The following is a 6,000-nucleotide window of genomic DNA, read 5'->3' as shown; positions in this document are numbered from 1 at the left end:
ACGTTGATCAGAGGAAACATTTGCCTTAGTCAGGTTTGTTAAAAGGAGCATTTCTCTTCATGCAGGTTTTTTTTTTTGCCAAAGTTCTCTTATCTTCGTTTGACAAAAAACCCACAGTCTCAAATAAGTTTTATTTTTATCTACAATGTTTCTGCTGTATCCCGGTTTTGTGATTCCCACTGAACTTGAAAATAATTAGGCAGAATATGGTCTATATCCTAAAATATAACATAAACCGGAACTCAAAACAGAATGGCCAAGGATAATAAATTAGGATGATGCAACTGTCTCATGTCAAAAGCCACATCTGTTGTCAGAACTAGAAATACAGCGTCATCGCTCTGGGTAAAAGCCTCGACATGCACCTTTTTGTAAAGCCGCTGTAAGAATGACTGCACTTGCTCACTGGTTCTCCTCCTCGTCCAGACGGGGTGAGTCACTTCCTCCGTGAAGGTCTGAGGCCTTCAGACACAGAGAAAGGAGAGGCCACAACAACGTCAAAGCTCTGGCAGCAGTATTTTCTACCGCCACAAAACACAGGAAATGCATTCTGTGGATTTGACTCAAGTGGCTTTCTTAGCAGACAATTCACTTTCTTGGCCATAGAGAAAATAGACAAATGAAGGAGTTAGTTTGAATGGATGTTCAAGGTTTCCTCTGCTTTTGCTTTATTTATTTATTTTTGGTCACAATTCAATTAATCTGTGTATCAAAGATAACCTGAGTAAACACAAAATGAAGTTCAAATTAGGGTTTCATTCATTACCAAACCAATTTGAAGGTGAAAATGTCCTGTTTATCTATCCAAACAAGAAGCTTACCGAAATCGACATAAACCAGCATAAAAGGCCGGTTTACAATTTGCTAATACAGTCAGGGACAACAAGTTTAAGTTTTGGAGTCGTGTCCTGTGGACTGCTGAAAATAAATCCTTATAAGCCGAAAAGCATCATTCCCACTGTGGAGTACCAGGTGATGTTATGCAGGAGGGACTGCTACACGTCAGCATAGTTAAAGCTGAGACAAAAACAGCTCTTCTGATTAGACAATGACCCAAAGCACATCACCAAATTGGCCACTAAACCGGCTTGAGCACATCTAAAGCCCTTTGCTTCTGCGATCTACATGTGTTCTTCAAACCTCACAAACAACTTTAAAGGTGACCTGTTGATAAAAATCCTTTTTGTCTCTACTGCTTCTAGACACAGTCCAAGTCCAAGAAAGAAGAAAAGAAAAAAAAAAAAGAAAAAAAAACACCTAGCTGTTTTTTCGCTATGAACGGAATACAGAGAACCCAGAATTATGCCAGGCAAGCAGAGGTTCGGTATAAGGTAATTTATAAAAGCGGTGATGAACAGGCAAAACAAAAATGGACATCAAGCAAAAAACAGGACGACAGCGTCCAACACCCAAAATTAGTCCAGAGCCGACAAATGGCAAATTTAAATAATCTAACGAGGAAACGCTAGTTTGAATACCAAAGTCAGGACCGGTCAGGCACCAGGCAGGCAGTCAGATCAGGCAGGAAAAACAGGTAATTCAGGGGTCAGTCTGGCAAATCGGGTCAGATCAACAGGCATGTACAGAACAGCGAAACGGTGGACTAGACTCACCAATAGGCTCGTAATAATCTGGCCCTGATCAGAGGGTGGAAGCAGGTATAAATAGAAAGCTAACCAGGTGACCGGAGTGAAACACTAATTGCAGGTAACAGGTGAGGCTGATCTGAGGAAGGGTGGTGACGAGAGGTAGAGCTGAACTGATTGGTGGTGACTGGTGACAGGGGAGTGAACTGAGCTGATTGAATACTGACTGATTAACTGGTTAAATAAAGAGAAATACAAAACGAAAACAAAATCCAAATTGTGACATTTTTGGCAATAAGTAAATGTTTTGTTTGTGTCTGGAAAACGAGCCGTTTAAAAAAACTCCCGATTATTACGATGGCCATTGGCTCCACCTAGCTACCCATGCAGTGCTGTCAACTTAGTGACTTAGTAGCTATATTTAGCGACTTTTCAGACCCCAGCGACTTTTCCTTTTCAAAAAAGCAACTAGCGACAACTCTAGCGTTGTTTTTTCTGTGTTATTGCCCACTTTGGGGACTTGGCATTAAAGCACCAGTCATGAAATCATGAAAGCTGGCATGAGTCCCTCCCTGCTTCCCCAATTGTTGCCACAGACACCCTGATGCTGACTCATCCTGAAAGCCCTGCTGGCTGTCAGAGCAAAGAGAGCAGAGAGGAGCTCCACTCCGTTTTCATATTGCAATTATAACGCGTGTGCAGAGCTGCGGTGAATCCACAAAGCGGAACATAAATACACACTGTGAACTGTAAAATATCTATTTTACGTTTTTATTCACAGAATCAAATAAAAGCTGTCCCTGGAATCCTTTCCAGGGACAGCTTTTGGAGGGAACCGGTGGTTTAAATCGGGGACTATCTAGACATCTGGTCACCCTACTTTCAGCGAAGGTCTGGAACTGTCTAAGGCAGCCCAGTGGGAATAGGCTGCTTCCTTACAATTCAGAAAATGTTGCTGTGTCTTTGTGCAGGAGGCTCCACTTCCTCGGCTTCTAGGTCTGACTCAGGGTCAAAGACGTACTATTGTACCATTTATAACCTGTTTGCAATCATTTTCATGTGTAAACATTGAGTCTGCGGGGGGAGTCTGCATAAAAGTGAAAGAGCCCTAAAAACAGCTCATTCAGAAAGGATAGGTGAAACTGGGGAGTTGATCTCATTATCTAAGAATGATTTTGTGCAAAAAAATGCAACGAACATGTTTTATACAGCCCACAGACCTGTGCTAAATGTTTCAAAGGAAGCATAACACGTCCCCTTCAGGGCCCGACAGGGAGTGAGAAGGCCAAAGTAACTCCATCAATACTATGGTGCACATCCCCCTCTGAAGTTGGTCACGACCCTGTAAGCACTGGGGGGGGGGGGGTGCAGGGCTGTAATGGTATGACACAAAGTGAAGACGGCTGCAGGAGCAGCGGGGGTCGGTGGTGGGAGCAGATAAACCATCTGCAGATAAGATGTTCCTTTGCTGGTATTTACAGCACTGAATGCAGCTGAAAGGCCTACAGGATGATCCCAGGGAAAGCAACACGTGCTAGGCATTGCTCAGGTGAGTGCTGCAAGTTGTAAGCCCCGCCCCCTTTTGGTCTCCACAGGTTGTCTCCACGGATTGATTGACTGATGCGAGGGAACAGAAGGATTTGTGCGCGAGGGTTTGCGGTTGCACGTGGAATCGATGTTTTTGAGCGGCCTTCTCCGGGTGCTCAGCTCGATCCCAAACACCTGGTGGGTGTAAGAGGAATGTCAAACCACAACTGACCTCCAAGACTTACTGAATAAGGAAACGGTGAATTTGAGAAACAGAGCTGTGATTATATAGATGGAGGTAATCGCACCCCGCGGTCCAGCTGCAGCCGTCTGCCGATATGCACTGCAAAAAGAGAACTAAAAATAGGTAAAATATTCTTGAAATGAATATATTTGCCCTTGATTTGAGGAGCTAAATAAGACTATTTGCCAATGGAAGGAGTATTTTTACCCCTAAAATAAGATAATTAGATATACTGCACTTGAAATAAGACGATGGAGATGAATTTTTCCTATTTTAAGTGCAAAAATCTTATTCCATTGGCAAATACCTACTCAAATCAAGGAAAGATACTTTAAATTCAAGAAAAAAAAGTTTTAATTTTAGGTCTATTTTTGCAGTGTGACAAAGTCAGTCACACCCCGCACAGCAAATACGCCAACATTGACCTTGGCAATCAGCGGACAGTGGAGCTGAAATGCAGCTCTCGTGTCTCCAGTGCTCCCATAATGTCTGAGTGGCGTCAGGTCATAGTGACTTTAGGATAATATTCCAACAAAAGTGGGTGGAGCAGAAAAGGTGCGAGTGTGAGAAAGGGGCTTAGAGACCGGACTCAGTCCAACATCGTTTGGTTTCAGCTGTGTCTAAGACTGGAGAAGGGAGCTGTGTTGTTATGAGTGGGGAACGTTTTAAAGGACAAAGTGAACTGGAGTTTTCAATGTCAGCGCTCAGGCTGAATTTCAAAAAGTAACTCATTAAAATGAATGTAAGATTGGGTCAAACATGTTCAGTTCCTCCATAGAGGTTCTGGTGCCAGGCTGAAGGGCCGACGAGGGGGAAAGCGAGCAGGGAAACCCGCTCTGTGATGAGGATGCCCGGGCCTGGGTTCACGTCCACCCTGCAGACTGCGAGGTGGGCCGGCTGTCTCTCCTCTGCAGCATACGGAACACGGGACAGAAACAAGCCGGGAGCGCTCCAGAGGTTGTTGATGCAATTACTGTGGAGAAAACGATGAGAGCCGAGCTTCAGCGGGGGAGCTTGGTCTGCTCCAAGCATCCTTAAAGACTCCCACAGAAAGAACTGGAAAGTCAGGCTTAAAAAGTGGACTTTTATCGAACACCGAAACCGCCGAGGGCAACATAAATACAGAAATGCGCTCTGATAAATAAATTATGTCCCAGATACTTTCATTGATTCTGTGTAACAGTGTTATAAGAGTAGAAGAACTCTGGGTATTTCACTTATGACGGTGTTGCTGTAGTTTTGCTGCTGTTTGGGGTACATTTTCTACCGTATAACCCAGCCTGCTCCACGTTTCAGCTGTTTGACATGAAGTTTGACCAGCGGATGAATTCCAGATAGACTTCAAGAAGCTCAGCTACTTAGACCCAAACCATCAACCCTCCTCCCAGGGTTCCTACAGCATAAGGCAAGTTAAATTCAAGACTTTTTAAGACTTTGTAATGCCACTTGAAATAAAAAGTTAAGACCAACTTCACGATAAACAAGATAAATCTGGTTGCGACAACTTCACCCAAATGTTTATTTTAACATAAACCATTACTTTCTGGCTCAGTAGACATGTTAAAGATTTTGAAAAACATTCCATATAGGAAGAAAGCTAAAAAACACACAAATTACAGATATATTTTTAACAACTACTGAACTGAATTCACAAACTTTGTTTTGTTCCCTACTAAAATAAACTATAAATCAGTGCCAACTCTTTTTCGCAGCTATGGTCCGGCCGCAACAGTTTATATTGGTTCCGCTATCAGGACGGAACCAATAATGGTTACATTGAGCCGTTCGGTAAATTAAAAAAATATATAATTGTATCAATTATTTTACTGTTTGGTAAGGATTGCAAAAATAAAATCCTATTTATGACCTGGTAACAATTTTAAGACCTAAGAAAGACTGATTTAAGACATTTTAATGCCAATTAAGGCCTTGGTTTTTTTATTACAGAATTCAATGCCTTTTAAGACTTTTTAAGGATCCGCAGGAACCCAGTCCTCCACCGTGCTCGACACTTGGTGGAGGATGAAGGTCTCGCCTCTTTAAGATATCTTTCCAGAAGTCTTTTTGTTCAACCAGTCTTATCCCCTCTGGCAAACTTTCCAAAGAACCCACACTCACTCAGTCTCTTTCTGTCTCATGGTAACGCCTGGAGTTTTAGTCTTGCAATTTCTCCAAATATTGACCCTAGGATGAATTTTGCTGGGACGTCCACACCCTGACTGGCTTGTGTCTTAAATATTTCCCACTAGAGAATCTTTTTTCTCAGCAATTGCATCAAACTGTCAAACTGCGATGGGATGAAGTCACAGCTGGCCACCATTCTCTTTCAGGAGATGCACTCGTCTGATTTCCTTTGCTTTAAATGCCGCAGCGCTCCACACCACAGCAGTGCAGGAATGAATGACACCCACCTGCTGGGATTTCTCAGTCTGTACAGTCATAGATTTGAAATAATTTGCATCTACTAACCATTTCCAGATTTAACTTTTTCTTTTTAGCTTTGTAGCCAAGCTGACTGTCCCGAACTCAAGAGGTGCATTCCTTTAAATCCAACTAAAATCCAAGAAATGGATTTATTCTCAGTAATCTTGTTATTCTTCTGCCATGGATAAATTTTAATATTTGGTTAAAAAAATACCCCCC

The sequence above is a fragment of the Fundulus heteroclitus genome, chromosome 21 (genome assembly GCF_011125445.2).
Source record: "Fundulus heteroclitus isolate FHET01 chromosome 21, MU-UCD_Fhet_4.1, whole genome shotgun sequence".
In the NCBI taxonomy this organism is placed as follows: domain Eukaryota; kingdom Metazoa; phylum Chordata; class Actinopteri; order Cyprinodontiformes; family Fundulidae; genus Fundulus; species Fundulus heteroclitus.
This window is presented reverse-complemented; position numbering follows the sequence as displayed.